Source organism: Passer domesticus, chromosome 8 (genome assembly GCF_036417665.1).
Source record: "Passer domesticus isolate bPasDom1 chromosome 8, bPasDom1.hap1, whole genome shotgun sequence".
Taxonomy (NCBI): domain Eukaryota; kingdom Metazoa; phylum Chordata; class Aves; order Passeriformes; family Passeridae; genus Passer; species Passer domesticus.
Window position 1 is genome coordinate 29,286,478 of NC_087481.1, and position 21,041 is coordinate 29,307,518.

A 21,041-nucleotide genomic window follows, 5' to 3' on the forward strand; every position below is an offset into this window, starting at 1 on the left:
GCCTCCGCTATCCTGAGGCGGGCGGCTCGGGGCGCCGCCGGGAGCCTCAGCCGCGGGGAGCCCCGGGCGGCACCGCGGGATTCGCACTGGGTCCCGCAGCGGCGCAAGGGCAGCCCCGCAGCGCCCGGCACGGAAAGTTCCCATCGGGGCTCCGGGAGCTGCATCCCTGCAGGTAGATGCTGCTGCCGCGGCGGGCGGGCTGCGCGGCCCCCCGCGCCCGCGGAGCCCCCATCCGCCCAGCCCAGGACAGGGACGGGTGGGCCATTCTGGGGGAGCTCTGTCCTTCTCCCCCTTGCACCCCGGGTTCCATCACTGCGCGCCAGCGCAGCCAACCCCGGCTCCGCGGGGCAGGGCGGCAGGGAGCACTACAAAGTGGCTCCGCGGGGAGCACGTCCCCCGCGCTTTCCTCAGCAGTGGCACTTTCTTCCCAATTTTTGTCTCATTCCCCTCCCAAGCCCCCTCCGCAGGCCCTGATCCCAAGGGGAGCGGGGCAAGGGCGGGCATAGGCTCGGAGCCGCCCCGGCGGGGCGCCGTGGAGCGGAAACAAATAAATAATTAAATAAGCAAATAAACAAACGAGCAAATAAATAAATAAATGAACGAGATCGTTAATAATGACGCCAGCGGTGACGTCAGCGCCGCGTGCATCACGACACAGCGCGCGCCGCGGGGGGCAGCAACAAGTGCGGGCGGCGGCGCCGCGGGCGGGGCGCCCCCTGGCGGGGCGCGGCTCCCCGGCCGCGGGGCAGGACAGAGGGACAGCGCTGCCGGACACGGCCGGAGCGCAGACCCCGCTGGGACCGACCGGCCTTCCCCGCTGCGAGCCGTGCGGCCGGTGACGGGAACCCCTACGCGACGTCCAGGGCGAGCTTGGTTGGGGGAACAGAGAAGGCACGGGGATTTGGGCAAGGTTCGCACCGGTGCCACGAAGGTGAGGGATTCACCTGGACAGCCTTGGCGCCCAAGCCTGGCTGGGATGCTTGGTGATTCTCCAGGGGCGGGCTGATTTTTGCTGGTTCCTCTGGAGAAATTACCAAGTCCTTACAGTTTGTAAGAGGTTTCACCTTTCCTACCCTTTATTCTTTTGAGATGCCCCGAGTGCCTGTCCGGTCTGTGGCCTCACAGTGGTGAGAACGCTGTGAGCACCGGGGGCAGGCTGGGATGCTTGCTGAGGACAGCAGGACCCCAGGAGCCACCGCTGCTCGGGCTTCCACCCAGCACCAGCACGGCTTGGATGGGCAAACCCAGCAGAACAGCTCAGGAGAGCTGCAAATAGCAGCCCTTTTGGCCACTCAAGTCTTGTCACTTTGTGCTTGGGAGCTCAGTCCCCTGGAGGATGTTTGTCAGGGGCTGGACAGGTATGGGAGGTGACGCAAGTGAGACCCACACCTTGACATGTCCCTGCAAAACAGGGAGTGCTGCTCCATTTCACCCCCAGTGAATTCCTGGCCAGAATTACACTCATTTCTTCTGCAATTCACCTTTGTTTTCCCTGACCTTGGCATGTTTAATCGGGGTTATATTCTTACACAGATAAAACAGTCCTCAAAAGATTGTTACAATATTTTGGGCACAAACAGGTTTGTATTTGTTCGTTTTCTTTATCTCAGGCAGGTAGGGCTGCTCCTTTCCCACAATATATCATCAAATAGCAAAGAGAACTTCCCATCTCCATTTGTGCCCAAATCCCTCTGCTTCTACCCCAGCAGCTGGGGCTGCTGGCAGCCCTGAGCTCCTCCCCACTGCATGAAGCATCACTCACAGCTCTGAGAGCTGCAGGGTTCCCCCCTTCCCACCAGCCACATTCTTCCTCCAAGCACCCCTCCCAGCCATGGCATTGTAACCTCTATGAAGAAGGTGGTGAGGCTGAACAACCAGGTGAGAGCATGCTTTGGTCCTCTCAGCAGAGGGATGATTTCCCATCCCTGTGGCATGCTGGGAGGCAGGGGTTATGCAGGATGGCCCAAGTCATGCACTAACTGCAGGACCCCTCCTAACCTTCAGCTGTAGAGGAGCTCATTGTCCATGGGGCAGGAGAAGGGGCCCAGCATGAACAAAAGGAGGGTTCATCCTCGATCCCCATGGCTCCCCCAGCCCTTGGTGTCACTTCATCTGGTGCTGCTGGCTGGTAGGACCCTCAGCATTCCTGTTTAAGTTGCTAATGTTGGTAGTATTTGGAATGGGATAGCAACAGAGGCTGTGGCAGTGCAGAAGAGTACATATTCCCAGCAGTGAGGGCATGCATACTCATCATTGCTCTGACATCGGTTTTATAGGAGCCTTCCCCCTCTCCCCCAGAAAATTCTTTATACTTCAAAATAATAAATACAAAAAATACAGAGCCTGTTTATAGCAGAAATTGAAATTCCACATATTATCAAAAGTTGGATTTTGTCCTGCAGGCACTGAATAAGTTTCTTCATATGAATATTTTGTAACTTTCTCTGGCCAAAAGAAATGTGCAAAATGTTGTAATTTTTCTGTGCCTTCTTTTGGACATTCCAGGCTTTTGCTTAAGCTTCTCATAAAAGGCTATTTTCAGTGAAGAGGGGACAAAAAATAAAAAAGCAGTCTACAGTATATCGAGTCAATAAAGTAATGCAAACCCATAAAACACAGCAATGATAACAACAGAAGATCAGTAAATTACGAAGGAAATAAGATGGGGATCAAACAGAATGGTAGCTGCAAATGACTGCATAAAAGCCAAAATAAGGCTGCTCCTAATAAACAGCCAAAGCTGAACCAAAAAGCATTTGAAGCGTTAATTTATTAAATAACCTTATTTTCATGCCTTACAATTAAAAATAGTTGTGGTCAGGCATGTTGGGAGACAGGAAGCAATTGGAGACTTGAAGCCCGGCTTTGTGCTTGGAAGGGAGCACAGCCTGATCCACGCTGGGATGGGGCTGTGCCTGCACGGGGGGGCAGCCAGCAGTGCTGGGGGCTCCGGGTCACTTACTGATTCTCTGCTCACAGCTTTTCCCTGCCAGGCTTTTAAGACACGGAGGAGTTTTATGAGGAGTGTTCAGGGTGGGAGATGGAGTCACAGCAGGAGCAGGGGCTGTGAGGGTGATGCCAGCCCCTGCTCCCACTCAGCACACGGGATGGGATGCAAAGCCCTGTGAAATTGCCATGAGGCCCCATGTTCACTTCAGCAGGTTTTGGGATCAGTCTCTCACTTTGGGAGCCCTTTAGATCAGACGTACGAATCACCAGCTCAAAGCATTAATAATACCAGCAGTCAGAGCATTTATCTTCCCTTCAAAAGATCCACCAGCCCCAATAAGTGACTAAACTGAGCAGAAAACCCTACGTGAGATCAGCTTTCAGACCCTGGTCTTCAATTCATATGTGCATTTGGAATTATTTTTATTTACCTTGCATTCCTTTTTGTTGCCCTGGCATTGTGTTTTTAATTCCCCCATAGCACTGTTAGCAGCTCACCTGGAATGAGCACCCCATTGCCCCAGGGCTCCCAGACCAGGCTGCTTAAAGAAAATAATCATCACTGAGTATCAAGATATTCACCAATAAAATAGAGACTGGTGGGACAGATCACCCACACATGCAGAAAGGACAAGGGTGCCCAGATGGTTGCAGAGTATTCTGAGTCCCATAAGAAGGGGTGCAGCCATGGGACAGGAAGAACCAGCAGCTGACCAGCCCCCAAAATCGCTGTTTTACTCTCACAGTAACCAAGCTGCAGTGGCTGCTAACTGCTGCCTGCAAAGCTGGTTTCATCTAGTGGCACAGAGTGATGGGTCAGCTAAAACAGAGCCCGCACCATTTCTGCCTGATTGGTTGCTAACCAAATACACTTTTCAGATGCTGTTAATTGAGTCTGATGAATTTTGCTCCAGTGGGACCTATTACGGGCAAAAATACAAGTGACATCAGAGCCATAACTCATAAAAATCAAGTCCCTGAATTACATCTGAGAGCAATATGAAAATGCAAGTGGGATTTCAAATGGTATCAAATAACTTTCTGTCATACCTTATTAATACCACAGAGCTAATAGAAACAGCTATATTATCATCCTAATGTCATTATACATATATAATACACATGCGCGCATACACACAAACACTCTGTGTAATTATAACAACATTATTTTGTTCACGCGGCCTGAAAAATGTGATTAGATGGTGGCTCTGAAATGGCAATATTCAATCAGGCACGACTCGTGTATTGGCTCAGAGCACAGTCTTCTACTTATGTAAAATTATGTCGTGTTACGTGTGGTGGCAGCGTGGATGGCTGTGGAAGAAAGAGGGAGCCGAGGCCACGGAGATCATTTCATCTCACGTTACAAGGGCTGAATCGTCATTTCAAAGCTGGAATGCTGATACTGTCCAGCAAGCAATCCCTGCCTATCCTTTCCTGTGTGGATCTCTCCAGAAAACATGCTAATTTAGATGCTAAAGATAGCTGCCTTCTCACCAAATCCTGAAAAAAAATTTCTGCACTGGAAATGTTCCTAAATGTGACCAAATTATTTCTTTCATAGTCATAAAGCTTGGAAGGGGACGTTGCCTGGTAGGACTTTAGCTGGGCTTCACTTTCCAAACAATGCACAGGAAATGCACATCAGTCATTTCACATCCAGCTCCTGTCAAATAATTTACCCCAACTATTTTTAGTGGAAAATATACCTATGTGTGTATATATATATATACACAAATATATATATATATATATATATCCCTGCATGATGGGGATAGCTGGGGCTGGAAATATCACTGCAAGAAGGCCAGGCCATATTTACCCAAGTCAGTGGTCAAAGCAAGTTGCTATTCTCAGTGTGCCAGATTTAAATCGGTTTAAGTAAACAAGCTGACTTCTTTCCAATTCGCAGGTCTGAGCTGTTGCGGCTTTTTAAAAAAAATTTTTTCTGAGAAAAATCCTTTTTTTAAAAGAAATTTGGTAGGCCCCAGAGGACAGTAAGTAGTTGTCTCCGAGGGAGCAGTCAGTGCTGCTGGGGAGCATGTCAGGGCAAAGTGGGCTTTGCACCAGCCAAACTCAAATTTTGCTTTGTTCTGTCCTGCCGTCATATGAAAGCAGGGGATTTCACCTCTTACTGACTTTGACTGCCTCCCTAAGTGCTTATGACAATTCTTAGTCATTTGTTTTGGCATTGAGTTTTTTTGTTTTCCCCAGTTTGGTTTGTGCAAGGACATTGGATCTCCCAGTCACTGAGATCTTTCTTGCCAGCTCTAGAATGAGAGGCACTGACACAGAGAAAGTCTTCCTGAGGTACCCTGACTACCTGCAGGGCTGGAGTGTCCATCACCACAACTTGCTCTTTCCTTTGCATGCAGATTTTTTCCTGGTAAGCACTAGCAGTCTCTTCTGCAGTTATTACCACATCTTCATCCTTTACCTGAGCTACAAATCTCACAACAATGATAAGCCAATCATCTGGTACAGTTTAGCAACATTTAACCTTTGGCTATGCTGTCTCTGAGCCATCCTACCTCAGCAAGGCAGCTCAGCAGACAACCTGCTGCAGACTGCCCCACACTTTGCCCCCTTCCTGGTTTTGCCTGAAAACAGCTTTTGGCATCTGGTGCCAAGTGGCAGTGGAGGGGGAAACAAATCAGAATAACTCCTGGTACCTCAACGCTATGCCTGAAGTGTCCTTCTTGTCTCATAGGACAAGTGGCCCAATAAGCAAGTGCTGCTGTGTCCCAGGTCACTGTGGTCCCTCACACAGAGGGATGGACATTTCTGCACCTCCTGCTGAGGCACCATCGTCAATAACTACAGGTTATAAACACAAGATGTATGTGGGAAACACTGCAGAGGATGCAGAAATCATTCCTTCTCCTCTCCATCCAGGTACACACATCAAACTAGAACACTAGAAGGGGAATGGAATTAATGTGCAAGTCCAGCTTTGCCAAACACACGGGGTTATCCAGCCCCTCTTTCCAAGGAGCAGGAATTGTTGCCATACCAGAGTCCTCTCCTCCTTTGCAGCTCCTCCTTTTCTTATCCAAGTGAGTGGTGGACACATTTCTGAAGTACAAGAATCTCTGAGGTCTAACCACCATGGATTCAGGCCCCCGGGGATGATAGTGTTGGTGGGTTTTTTTTAAATCCTCTTGGGAAACAGATGCTTTGGCTCATCTTCATTATACCTAGCCTGATTTATTTTAATTGCTCTGCGTATCCGGAATACTACGATTGCATAATCTCATGCACATGCCTTTAAAAGGAAGCCTTGGCTGCAAAGCCAGGAAGGCAACGTTAAATACGGAAAAGGTACTATGCAAAGTCTCATTTATTTTGAAAATCACTGGAAAGAGTTCTACTGAAAATTCACAGCAAAACATATGCCGCATTTGAATAATGACTTTGAGAGGTGCTTTACCTAGCTTAGCAATAAAAAGGGATCTAAAAATTGCAGTCCTTCAAAAAGATCTCACTCCCAAGACCTGAATTTTGGTAAAACCAGAGGACAGCGTGGTCCTTGGTGACAGCCACAGGGAGGCCAGAGCTGCCTGCTGGGCACCGTGCCTGGTCACAACGCTTCCACCCCTACCAAAACTACCAGAAAACAGCAACCCAAGGGAAAACTCCTTCTGAGCAGAGTCAGTGGCAAGCACAGGCTCAGGACAACAAGAAAGGAGGAGGCCTGAGGAGATCTGCCCTTCCCAAGTTTAGGAATCCAGAGCTTCATCTCAATAAAACTAAGCAGGAATAACAGGACTGCAGAGAAATACCTGAACATCATCCACTTATCTTATCTGATGCAGTGCATAATATGCCAAATATTGTCTGCTTGGGAAGAAAAGGTCTGCAGAAGCCTTATTCCAGTTAGGAAAAAGTGGAATTTCAGGTAGTTCACACCTGGACCTAGAATAAGTCTTTATTCTGAAGTTGTGTCCTTACCCTATCTGTTATTAAGATGCTGCTTTCCTGGAAAGAAATCCATATTGTACCAAAAACTTATTCTTTATCGGTAATTTTTAAATTTATCTCATTGAACAAACTAATATCTGCCATAAATACTGTTCCTGAAGAAGTCAATAGGGTTACTCTGTGAAAGAATGTGACGAAGAACGAAAAAAACCTCCAAACCCTGCCCTTACTGTGGCTTATTGATACGCTTTCCTGTCTTAGGAAAGGAAAAGCTATGAGTTTTATAGGCTACCTACCCTGCATTAATTATTGAAAAACATGAAACTGAGACTTTATTTTGCAGGAAACACAGTCAATTTGTCCTCACCAGCCTTAGCATCCACAGAGAATTGTACATGTGTGCTTTGTGCCTCTGGGAACACCCCACATATCCTTCACAGGCGAGGGAGGAGACCACAATCATATCTGCTGATTTTGAAGGAGAAATGTGAGCGGTTTTCACTTGGCATTATCTGAGATGTTACCAGATTTGTGTAGATTTGGCAGTACCCATTTGCCATGCCAGACTGCAGAAGTGCAGTCAGTGCTACCATACCTGGCTGGCAGTTGCTCTGAGGGGCCGTGAGCAGGCAGCAGCCCCCCAGTTTATAGGATACACCTTAAAATGCCCACCAATTTACTCTGGGTTTGCAGATGTTAATGAGATTCACGTTTGGGAGAAGGAGCCTACAGAGACTATCAGGAATATTAATGTTAACACAGGAGTTTATTAGTGCCTGCATGTTGAGAAGTGGGTAAGGAAACCCTCTGGGGTTTGTTGCACTATCAGCAATTATCATGTGAGATTTCTCTTCCTGGTTTTCCTGCTGAGAAGGCTTGGGAAAAAAGGCTTAAAGACTGGTCTTTGGGCACTGAGTTTTTAAGTCATGTGGATGTTTCCCCCATTGCCTTCTGCAAACCTCCATTTCTCAAACAAGAGCCAAGGGCTTTCCTGTCCATCCTTCTCTGGAGATTTACCGTTTTTAGCTCAACAAACCCAAGTGCCTTATGCTTGCAAAATTCCTACGTGCATCTGCCACCTCAGAGAATAAAAGTAACCCTCCAGAAGTGAGTCTGCACATCTATTTCATTCATGTCAAGCCAAGCTACAGCCTTTGCTTCACTCCCTCTTCATGCTCCTGTTTCCACTGGTGGGGAGATGTCCCCAGCATTGGACTCATGGTGGAAGCAATGTGGTGCTGTTGCTTATTCAGATGCCAAGAAGTCATCAGCAATTGGTTTCATGAGGAACAAACCATGAAGATGTGAGTGCAGACTCTGGAAACCTGTCCCTGACATGCCAGAAACCCTTCCTGTCCCTTCTGCTCTTTCTCTTTTAATGGAGTAATGGCTAGAAAACCTTGTGCCTTTTATCTAAGCTGGGATCTGGTGCCATGATCAGCCTTTCTCAATGGTTTACTTTCTTCCAAAGCTCTTATACACTAAATAAGGGGGAAAAGTATACAGGAAAGGAAGAAGCCAATGCTCTGGCTGGCTGATTGCAGTGGAACCTCTCAGCACAATCCAGGGATGCTGCCCGAGGAGACAGCGGTGCCACAGAATTCAGTGTGCTGGTGGCAGGAACGCTCAGTGAGGGGGGCGTGCCTGGGAGGAGCTCTGTTCCTCTGGGAAGCTTCATTAGGGCTCCTCTAGCAGGAGGAACAGATAAAGATGAACAGACTTTGCTGATTTTGTCATGAACGTGCCCACATCAGGTTCCTGCGGAGCTGCAGCATGGGTGGGAAATTTCAGCCATATTTACATTTAGAAACAAAATACAGAACAGGCACTTCTTCCAAGAGCTGCCCAGACTGGGATGAGGCCCTGCCCTGAGGGCTCCAGCTGCAGCCTGGGCAGGCATGCCCTCTGCCACCTTGCTGCAGGCAGAGCCAAAAGCTTCACCTAATTTTTCCCAAGTGGCACAAGCCAGGCACTGCTGGTCAAATGCCCAGAGGGTCACCAAACCCCACTAAAGCACCCTTGGCCCAACAGTGCCCTCATTGATGGATGTGGTACCCCACTGGCATCCCCCAACAAAGATTTACCAAGAAATCTTCCCAGTGACAGAAAATTTCTTAAATGGGTCTTGGTTAAACTCCAGCTGCTCGGTGGGCTTTGAGAAGTATAGCAATACTGCTGGAGGAGATCTTGGTTGTTACATTTAATTAAAGATTCTGCTGAAAGTTCTGCTTAAAATCACAATGCTTGCTGCTTAGAAAAGCATTGGTGATTCCCCCAGAGGCCTGGCCAGCATTCCTGCTCCTATTGTACAACATTATTGATTAATCAAAACTAATGCTCACAGCTGTTGCCTGATGGATAATGTCTTTGGTGTTTGCCTGCATATAATTATTTACTACTTTATTGATGTTATTTATTTCTTCATTAAGTATTGTTGGCTGTTTAATTACGTGAAACACAACTGCAAGTGTCGCTGCTAAAAGCCATGGGAAAGGCTGCCCAGAGCTGAAATCTTTCAACCATAAACTCCAAAATAAATCTAAATATAAAAATATTGTAGCCAGCCTTTTGAGTGAAGGCCATCAAACTGCAAACATGTTACATGTCATCTGGGAGCTGATGCCAGAGCACCACGTTTGATAGATTTGCAATGCTGATTTAAGTGCGCGTGGCAAAGGTCATCACAGACATGTAAATAAGTTTTATTAGCTCTCCAAAACACATATGAGAAGTCCTTATTTTATTCTCGGTAGCTGAATGTTTGAAATAAATCAAAGTGAAACTCTGATTTCCCAAAACTTACAGTCAGGAGTGCCTAATGAAGCTCCTTTCAACAACCATTGCTGGCTGAGATCCGAGGGCTTCCCAAGCTGGCTGCTGGCCCTGTTCAGTGCCCCAGTGACAAACTGGGAGTCCCTCCAGGCTCTTCCCTCTGCCCTCCAGCTCTCTGCAAGAGACAAGGACTCAAGGGCTCCTGCCCCCTTACTGCCCCAGCACCCTGCTGCCCTCACCCTCCTCAAAAGCACCAGGCAGAGCTACTGCAGCAGGTCTGTGCCTGTCCTCACTGAATTAGGGAGCTGACACCTAATCCTTGGATCAACATTGGATGAGAAGGGATGTGCTGAGGTTTACTTAGCTCATGATATAAGACAAATTTTAACAGAACAACTTTTCTTTGCAACACTAAGTCATGGGGGCTTGAGGGAAAAATCAGCATCTTAAATTGTATCTGGAAACCAACAAGCACTAAGGAGAAACTAGGTTTAAGACATGCTCTCAGCAATCTCTGGGTACTTATCATTAAAAAAAACCAGCCAGGTACTACAAATGCAGTATTAGAGAACTTGGAAGGATCTTCTCAGCCTGCAAAATAACCAGAGGACCACAAGCTCTGCTGCAGCTCACAAATCATTAACCCACCTATAACAGATCAGAAAGAGCTTCTGTATCTCCTTACTTGTAAAATAAAAATTCCTTCTCTGACATCCTCTCCAAACAGCCCTCATCAGGCCCTTTCCCCAGGGCAGGAGAACAAATTGCTCTGGCAGTCCTTGCCTGGACATCAGTGCATTTTTTATTCGGGAGCTACTGGCCTGAATGTCTCTATGCAGCTCCCTGTAGATCTCCTGCTTACTTCCAAGGCAGTGCATTACCATCAGGGAGGACTTAGCCCCTGCTTCATGAAAAGTACATTAGAAAACCAGTTGCCAAACCTCTAACTTCCCTGTGGCCCTGTCCTAGGGCACAGCCTCTGCTTTTCCTATGGGAGCCCTGAGGGGGACCAGACTAATGCCTGGCGCCGTCAGGTCACCTGTGTGTGTTCTGACGTGTCTCGAGCCCAGAGCGTGAGCACAAGATGGTCACAGGGCCTGAGTTCTGCCCATGATCTCAATGGATGCTCATCTCTTGTTTTAACTAAACCATGTCAGGGAAAACCTGAGAGAAATAATAAGCAGAGAGGGAGAATAGAAAAAACCCCAAACAATTATGGGTCTAGGGAATTTGGTTTCCATTTCCCTCCTTGTTTCCTCCCCAACCTGCACATTTTCATGCATTTCCTCTCTCTCAGGCCAGTTCTTCCTCCCGTTTTTTAAAATGTCATAATCTTTCCTGTATCCCTTGTGCCCACGTTGTGAGGGTACTGTTGGGCACCTTTCCAGCAGGGATGCACAGAGTAATGGGGAGCACAGCTAGCATTTTCAAAGGAAGCTAAGGAAATCTTTATGGAGAACTTGGTGAGAATTTGGCACTTGGCATCCTTTTGCTCTTTTGAAAGTCCCACCCTACAGGAACAATCTAAACAAATGTATGCCCCAATGCTGATAAATCCCTTTGGAGAGATATCAAAGAAAATCTTGCTGGGTTTGGAGACCTTTGAAGAAAGGGAAATATCCTGCCAACCTGACGCTGAGATCTATCTTGTTCCACCATGTGGTCCAAATCATCAGAGTCCTCCATAGCTCCCCTTCCTCCTTGGGGTGTGGAGGGCAGCACTGCCTTGCCGAAGAAAGGGATTTACAGGCCAAGAGGAGAGCATAATTTGAGAAAAATTCAAATGAAAAATTACTTAACAATGGAACTTGTTACTGTGTCTAAAAATATCTCAGTGAGTCAGATTACTGAAAACAGCAAAGCTAAGGAGCAAACCCCGTAGCCTCTTCTCAGCAGTCAGCTGGCTTCATTCACTAGCTTGGCATCTCTTTCCCCTTATGTTTTTAATATCATGAGTGGAGTTTTTTTAGAGTCGACAATAAGTTAATGTTTAATGGTTTGCCATGTACAGTTCTGGGTGTTTACATGTTCTGCAACTAGCCAAATTTGTAGAGCAAATTAAAAGTCTGTAAAACCAGCATAGGTGAATTACAGGTATCTGTTGCTCAGAAGCTATTGCCTCATTGTGTCCTGCATGCCCCCCAAAATAAACGGTTTCAATTATGTTTTCACTTTCCCCAGCAATATTAGCACCTCTCAGCACTGCCAGCCAGGGCCATTGCTCCTCAGTCTGCGTCTGTTACAGCTTTGTGCACAAACACTTCCTGGGAATGTGCAACCTTGCGCGACACCACGGTCCCAGGCTTTGCAGGGTAACCTATTAAACCCTCTGGCACAGGACCAGTTGCTCTGGAGAAGCATGGGAGAAGGAAAGGTGGTGACTATGGTGTTGTCAATGCTTTTTTATACAAATGAGATGGATGTGTGGGACCCTTTCTTCCACTGACCAAAATAGAAATAGTGAGAGTTTTCCATTCCCTGACGCTGAGTGAGCCATTCCCCACTCCTCACTGGAGGGGTCTTACTTTGCTTCTCCCGTTTCCCCTCCCTCATTCAGAGCTGGCCCAGGTGGGACCTGGTCTCTGCCACAGGCAGCTGCGAGGGAAGCCACCAAATCCCTCAAACCCCCCCATGACACTGAGGGGAGAGCAGGGCAGCTCAGAGATGCCACCTGCCCCAGACCCATGGTGTAAATCTGGATATTACCCACTCCTCATGATGCAGCAGGTTCCTTCTCCACGTTGCCGAGGTGGCCCTGGCGATAGGAACAGAGGTGGCCGATGTCCCTGTGCTGCCACTGAACCCTCCAGGAAGGGCAAGTGAGTCCCCTCATCCCACCTTGTGCAGGGCAGCCAGCAGCCACGGCAAGCTGGCAGAGCTGGACCTAAGGAAACAAAATCAGATTTTTAGAAAAGGGCAATGTGTCTTGTATTGTCAGTGTTAAAATTCCCACTGCTAGGAGTGGTAACAGGATTGGGCCCAGGCTGCCTCCCTGTTCTTTCCCAGGCTCATGAAGATTTAAAATTCTGGATTTTAAATGGTAGTCTATTTCTGGCTGACCTGTTTGGCTTGAACTGTTACATGTTTTCAGCTTATTTTTATGCTCCTATGTGTGTTAGTACACAAACCTAAACAAGAACAAGAACAACACTGTTCAGCCTCCATTGGCTGCACAGGCTGAAGTCCCCCAAAGCCATGGCATCTCCCTGTCCAGCTCCTCTTGGACCATGTGAATTCATCAAGGGCAGTGAAGGGGTGAAGGAGAAGGCTCATGGGCACATCCCTTCTCAGCAATGTCCCCCTGCAGATCTGACACCTCACAAACCCTGTGGGGTGACAGGATGAACCGTGACTGGTGTGAGGTGGGTCAAAGAAACCCCTCACACACACACGTTTGGATCAGCTCATGTCAGTGGATGTCAATGGCAAACTCTGTCACATTCCTCTGTGTTAATTTTTTCCCTTTCCCTGCTATTTGAAGGAGATTTTATCTTCCCTTCCCACACCCCTCCCATCACCCCATGCCTGTTTCACTAAAACCTGCCTTTCGGGTCAGCGTGCTGGTGAGAGATTAATTTTACACTGCAAGGAACACCAAGCAGAGTATTTCAGCTTTGACATATGAGACGTCTGTTACCATATTGCAGTTTTTCTAAATTAAATATTAGGAAAAATTAAACCCAATTGTGGTCTGTGTTCCTATGGAAAATATTTCTCTTCCAAACAGTCCCTCCATGCTAAATGACTTAACTAACTGAAAACACAATAAATATGCAGCAAGTTAAAAATCTATATTATTCAGGTTTTAAGGCTTATAACTAAAAGCGGTTTAATGTTTCATGCCTAATAATAGATTACTCCTATCACATTTCTAACCTTTATTTCTACCAGCTTTGAAGTCCAGCCATATAAAGGCTGTTTGTAGAACCACACGAAAGTTAAAGCAAATATTACTCAGAGTGATTCATATGAACAAGAATTTGCAATGAAGGCAGAGGGTTTTTTGTGTCTGTATCAAAGGAAATGAAATGTTTGCAATATTTTCAGTTGATAAATGCATTAAAACATTTTAGTTGTGTAGTATGAACATTGCTGACATAAACAGACTTTGACCTGAAACAGATTGTATTAAGCTCTGTGGGAGAGCCAGCATTAAAAGAAATAAAAATAAAATAAAATAAAAAATAGACATTCCTAGATTTCAGAATCTGCCACAAGGTCACCGCAGTCCTTAATTAGCTGAATACATTAAGAGAAGGCTGGAACACAGATTCTGTAAAGAGAGCAAATGTATGTTTAATCCTCTGTTCTTTGCTTACAGATTACCCTTTCAGAACGAGTAACCTTATTTTCTTTTAAAATATCTATTTACCTTTTTGAGCTTTGCATAGCAAAGCAGGGTTTCTTTTTTTTTATTTCCTTCCCACTGTTGCAAAAGAAATTAATTTGTTGCTAGTTGCTATGCATTGGCAGGATTTCTGCATAAAGAATGTAAGCCATCTATCTTTGTATTCAAGATATAGTTAATCTGGCAGTTAAAATACTTTGGAAACATTTTGATGACTTATCTGGAAAAGTAGCTTTGCATTTTCAAAGAAAACTCAGAACTGTATTGCAAGAGGAAGATAAAAGATATATGAAGTGTTTGTTCCAAGCGATACTGTTCATTTAAAGATCAGAATGTAACCCCACCCAAGCAATTATTGTGGAAAAACAAGACAAAAATCCTTATACAGCTTTCTGACACGGTCTTTATTTGGGAAACAAAATAACTATATTACAGTTATAGCCTAATGGATTGCAAGCTGTTTTATTAGAGTCAGCTGAATCCTGTTTAGCATAAAAAAGAACTCTGTTTGCTATCAAGAACACATTTACATTAATATGACTTTGACAAAGTAAAATAAAATCGCATTAAGATGATGTAAGTAGATAAGACAATGAAATCTCTGTGAGATAGTTTTGGCACACCAATTAGAGTCAAGTCCCTACAGGAAAGAAACATATTTTTATACCAAGTATCCATGTGTTTTTAAGTCGTAGAGTGGCCAAAATTAATCCCATGCTTAAAATACTTCCAGCCAGGGAAAAGAGAAAGTTTATTATTATTATTTTTATTTTTCCCTTGAAAGGTAAAATTTCTGATAAACGACATTTTTATTTGCAATAATACAAACAAGTTTTGTTCTCTGCACTAGCCTGTAATCATCCTGATTATTGCAAGGGACTTTCCAATATAGAGCAGCTGAAAACAAGGTTTTAGATTACATGGTAATTTAGGAATGCATGAAAAGCCAAGCAGTCACCATAATAGAGCACTGCACAAACTTCATGGCTTTTACAGCAAAACATAACATATGTTTTGTGATTCATTTGAATGATTTTTCAAGTTTTTTTGGTCAAAAAATATGTCGAGCTCTACTATTGGTCCTATATTTAGGGAATCTTACTCTTGAAAAACGACAACCACACCACCCCCCCACTTTGATGTTTCTCCTTTTAGTTTGGTCATTAAAGCTCGGCAGTGATGGATGGTGATAATGCTGTGGGGTTTATGAGTAATCAGGCCTTGGCAGCCACAATATTTCTTTTGTAGTGAAACTTTAATATTCCTTTGGCCGTGCATAAACTTTTTCTGCTTTTGGAATTATGCTGCATAAGCTACCCACTAAGCATTACAAAACAGATTTTGCCCAAAAGCTGGTGTTTTATTTAACACCTGACAGGGTGAAGCTTCCCCCCAGGACAAGAGCTGGGCTGTAGCAGCCCTTCTGTGGTCAGGGCAGGGCTCTATTCACAGGGGGAGCCCCTGCAACGGGACAGGAATTTTTTGGCTGTACCCCAGGCAGGGCACCCCGGACACCCCTACTCTCCTCCTCCCCCTTCACATAGTTTTAGTGAACTTGCTGCAGCAAACACCAGGTGTCTCCACTTAGCTGGGCTACAGCTTAAAAAAGGGGCCTGCTACCAAAAAAAAAAAAGGAAAAATTAGGGTTGTTCTTTCCATGGCTTCTATTGTGCTTGTTGCAATGCTGCATGCGGCGATGAGGACGTACAGACACGATATATTCATATTTTATTTGTCACTCAAGACACCTCTGTCAGGCAAGGCAGGACTTTCCAGAGTTTGAAATAATCCAAATTCAATCACTTTAAAGCTGCTACAATATGCAAGTCCTGGCAGCCGTTTTAAATTAATGGAACATCAGATGTGCTCTGATCCTCTCAATTTCCTTAGGCAAGGGAAATTCTGCTGCGGTGGTAGCGGGAGGGGAAATATAGGGCTATCAGTAAAATAAATGTCAGCTTTTGTCTGCTGATAGAAAAATGCATATGGCAAAAAAAGATACAGTATTTATTGCTCTGTAATTAAAATCTATTTCTATATGTGGTAAGGTTTATCTTAGTGGTTTGGACAAGTGAACTCTGTGCAGCCTGATCCACAGGAATGGACATTAAATAAAGCCAAAATACAAAACTGTTTTTTATTTGGCATTTACAAATACAGCTCAATATTTTGCTTGCATGTAGATATTTATTTATTGTTCCTGCTCATGTGTTTATTAATAAAAATATTAAAATTCCCATCTTGCAAATCCAGTTCCAAAGGACAGATTGGATTTTTGTAAGAACTGGAGGAAGGGGTGGGGGGGAGGAAAGGTGGGGGGAGAGGAAGAGAGAGAAAATCTGAAAAAACTCGATAGCAAGATGCCAGCCTATGGTTTGGAGTTTACTTAGAAAGTGTAAACATTCATTGGGTTTGTCAAAAGGTTTGCAGACTTGAAAACCTTTTGATCAAACCTGGGCTGTGTTTTGAGGATACTTGCCCTGAAATGTGGTTTTCAATATGCAATTCAGTAGCTTTTGCTTTTGAAATACAAACAAGCCCAAAAATTCAAATTAAGGCTCTGAACCCTGCATAAAAGCACGGGCTTTTATGGTGCATGGTTTCTACTGATCTGTAGGGCTAATCAGCCAGGACTGTGCCCTGGCTACAAGGGCCCACATTTCATAAAATCTTTTTCCTGAAACAAAAATACAATATAAGCTGTCAGAGTTAAATTGAGGACAAGGTATTTCTTTAATTCAGATTTTTCAGTTATTTGCTTTGTATGAGGAGAACCTGGCTTCTTCCATGCTAACTGGGACTCACATTGCCAGACAGTATGCTTAAAAGTTATTTTTAAAAATGCTAGGGTTTGAAGGCTCTTAAATCCTTTGATGTAAATGAAAATAAAATCATAGTCTGGAACCTAACAGAGACTTTTAATCTTGATCTTAAAAGCATGAATCATACTACAGCATAGAGTAAAACTATTTTCTGTCCTCTGCACTCGCCTTCTCTACACATACTGATATTTGATATTTATAGCTGGCAATTAGAGGTACTCTCAGGTAGTCCCAGTGCCTCCTGCCAAGCTCTGTATGCAGTAACTGCCTTGCAGTCTATGGCTGAGATTTCTACAGCCTTGCTGCTTTTCTCATTTCAATATGACATTTCAAGCAAGTCTGATTAAAACAAAGCAAAGCAGAAGCAAAATGTCTCAAATTCCAGGTGAGTAATGTTGTGGCAACAAAATGTAGACTCATTACTGTCTTAGAGTAGGAAAACTAGTGGTAAGGTAGAGATGTTGCAATGAAATTACAGAAAAACTCTGATAGCCACTGTGGAAAACCCAGCCACTGTTTCCTGCCAGATGTGGGGCAGAGCCCCAGTCCAGCCCCAGCCCATCTCCCAGAGCTGCTCCACTGGGTCTCAGAAGGGCAGCCATCACACAGATGCCAGGTTTCAAATACTGGATGAAGAAAGGCCAGCTGAAATACGGGTTTTAATCAGATTTTCATGTTGTAAAATTTCAGCTTGATGCTAAATGGAGAGCATCCCATCCCAGATCTGCCAGCAGAGGTGTGCTTTCCCATAGGGAAATCTGCCTAGAGCACAGGTTAGTGTCTGCCAGGATGCTCCCTCAGGATGGGCACCAAGCAGGGACAGCAGGTACTGAACCCCAGGGTGTCTTTCAGTGCTCCCCAAACAAAGGCAGCAGTGAACTGAGGATGCTCTCCTCAGCCCAAATGGCTCTCCAAGATCTCCTGCCAAGCCAAGTGCCTGGCATCTGCAGGGTGCAGCAGCATGGCTGATGGCAGCCAGACACCTCAGTCCTTCATCCCAGTGCTCAACCCAAGGGAGAGCTGTGGAGGTGGGACACAGCCTGGCAGTGCCCTGCTGGCAAGCAGACATGTGCTGTGGTGGGAAGGGATACCTGGCCTTGAGGGGTGCCATGGATGTTACCAGATCAGGCCTCTATTCTCCAAGGTCCTACCGTGATTTTTGTCCCAGAAAAGGCTGTGATCAGCAAGAAATTAATTCCAGATTTGTTTACTTTCTACAGTCTTGTCCTGGTGAGGCTGAAGGCAATGCAGGATGCTTCCCACAGTTACACCCACCACCAAATCACGACAGAAGAAACAATCAAGATGGAAGTTCATCCTATCTTTATGAACCAGGCATTGAATCCCCATGTCTGAATCTTTTTGTATTTTATATTCTCCATTGCCCTCATTGGGTTTTAAGGTAAAGAATTTGAAGATTTGTCCCTAAATAAAAAGTACCAAATTAATACAACAGCATGGAGGAGTTTCCATTTAATTGCACACAACAGTCAAGATAGTCAGACTTATGGCTCCCACTGCAATTGTAATTCCGTTTCCTTGCTCATACATAATGCTTTTATCTACTCTGAATGAGGTTATTTTTAGTTCCTTAACAAGCCTATATAATTCAGCTGTCACAGCTTCCGTAAGAACAATACCTTGGAATTTCCTGCCTTTAATTTGGACTAACTCCTGTCTATAAGCATCACATTAGCAATGTTTCCAACTTGTGTGGTGACTATGAAATCAATCATTACATACATACACACAACATATATATTTATAATGTTTGACTACCATTTGCAGAGCTAACATCTCAAAGTAATGTCAGGATCTCCTCTGGATAAATGCAACAGCCCCAGCTGGGCTGTCTCCTCTCTGTTCCAGCCTTTGCAGCTGGGCTGCTGGCTGTGAAGAAAATTCTCCTGCCCGTGCAGGAGGAGACAACGGATATAAACCTGCCTCAAGTCCTTCCCTACCTTTTCTGCCCTGAGGACTTCTCCTGTTGCCTGACCACAAGAAGATGATGGTCCTCAGGATGGAGAAGCCTCTGGCACACACAACAGGACCCCATGTGCTGCAGAAGTGCAGTGGGGGAGCTCACCCAGACTCCCCATCGCTCCGAGCTGTGCCCAGCCCACGAGGAGAGATCGCTACGGCCGCCTCTATTCCATGACAAAACCAGGCAGGACATTCAGCAGCTGAGCACTGAGGATTCCCAATTAGCCATCCTGGAGTGTACTGACAGATGGCTGGTTCTATTTTTGCCTCCCTTACTCCAGGCCCATTCATTCAGTGCACTCCTTTTGATTACACAGACCTGTGTGCTGAAAACCTTGCCCCCTTTCTCCTGAGCATGTCAGCTGGTCTGACAGGAGACGTTATCTTTCTCTAAACACCACTCTAGATCTTCACCATTTGTTTTATGTCACAGAAGAACAACTCCAGTTTCACTGTGCTCATACTTGGCAGTTCCTGTGAGCTTCAGATCAACAACTGTTCACAGAAGTGCAAATTTTATCTCTCTTTTGCCCCAGAGCCACCCCTCCTACAGACCAGCAAGCCAAGCTGGTGAGGAAGGGCATCGGGAGGCAGCAAAAGGCAAGAAAGATCTGCCCAAGATCTAATAAACATCCCTTTCTAGGTTTTCTCCCTCAAAAGCATAGGTCCCCAGAATTCAGTACTCACCAAGGCCAAAAACATGCATAGGCAGAGCAACCCAAGGTTATTATATCACTTCTCAACTGACTTCACATCTTCTTCTCATCCCAAAAGTTTTTTAAAACTTTGCCTGTATTTTCAAACTAAGAATGCCTTAATTTGTAGAATAAAGAGAACCAGGGTTCAAAAACAAGACCAGCATAAGGCTGGGTTAGATTATCTCCAGCATAGCTCTGGGGGACCAAGCTGTGCTCTGTGGGAAAGAGTGGTGGGAGCCCAGCTGAGGGACTGAGGGCTACCTGAGCAGAGCCAGCACCATACAGAGCCATTTCTGGAAGGATCTCAGCCTGGAAACCTAAGTTGTTATGCTGCTTAGGAGAACAGCACATATAAGAGAAGAACTCTCACATATGTATCTCCTGTTGTGATCAATGGTCTTATGGAAAAACAGCATCAATAATGAGTAAGTAGCAAAAGATGTGCTCTACCTTTCTAGCCCTGGCCATTAACAAAGACTATCAGATGGTCCAAAACTACTTTACCTTAGTCAAATCAAAAATGTTGATTTTTACCAGCTGGAAATCTGGCCCAGGTTTCCTCTGGTTCCTGAGGGAAATAAACCATACAGTATCATGGCTGAGCTGACGACGCAGGTAGACCACAATTTCCACAAAACGTGGCTGGAGAGAGGATAAGGCTGTTTGCATTGACCAGATGGCACAAGCACAGTTTAGCAAGTGAGGAAAAATCATCCAGCCACAGAGGGCTGCTGCTGGCTTGGTTGGGGCTCTGGCACCAACTCTCTGCATGAACCCCAGCTTTGTAGAGAGTCTGCGAGAAGATGCAGTCCAAGGTGGAGCAGGCAGTGCCAGTGACACAGTGGATGCATATGTTCCCAGGAATACTGAGGGGCAGCCTGGCACGCTGGCAGGGGCTGGAAGCTGCACAGCACATGCAGCCACAGCTATCATTAGAGTTTTGCTGCTTTGGCACACCTTCCTAATTTACTTAATTTCTATTTATGCCATTCTGTTTCTGTTTTGAGCCTTTATCAGATGCTGGCATGTTCTGTGCAGAGCCAAACTTTAGAATGAGGCTTTGGAAAGAAGCAATTTTTAAGGGGAGGATAAAAAATTGTCAGAGCACTGGGAAGGGCCACTCCCTAGAGTGGGGTGACCACTGTAACTGCAAAAAGGCAACTAGACCAGTCCCTAGGAGTAGGCCAGTGCTCTCCTGCCTGGAAATGTAGGTCCCTGAGGGCTTGTGGAATGTACTTGGAGACTCTGTGAAACTTAATGGGGAAAAACCAAGCTTGCTGACAGTAGTTTTCCACACCTGAGTCTAAACCTGCATTGGAAAACAGGGAGGGAGAGGTCTGCAAAGCAAGAGAGGTCAGAACATGCAGCACAAGCATGTTGCAGCTCTGTCTCTGAAGTAGCCAGGAATTATGTCCAATTTATAAGTACTTCTGAAATAAACCACTTTGTTACTGCAGTCATTCTCCAAAGCACAGGCAGGGGTTGGGGTAACACTCTCTTTTCCTCTTTTCCTTGCCTCCACCTGTGACCCAGTGACGCGCTCGTCAC

At 45.6% G+C, this 21,041-nt stretch overlaps 1 protein-coding gene across 2 annotated transcripts in view; it reads right to left on the reverse strand.

Moving 5' to 3' along the window:
• The window catches only part of ARID5B (AT-rich interaction domain 5B), a 150,953-nt gene that overhangs the window by 117,452 nt on the left and 12,460 nt on the right, over positions 1-21,041 (reverse strand). For both annotated transcript variants that reach the window (XM_064430000.1, XM_064429998.1), the window contains one exon: positions 12,353-12,526. The gene's annotated coding sequence lies outside the window, so the exon portion shown is untranslated. The remainder of the gene's footprint in view (positions 1-12,352; positions 12,527-21,041) is intronic.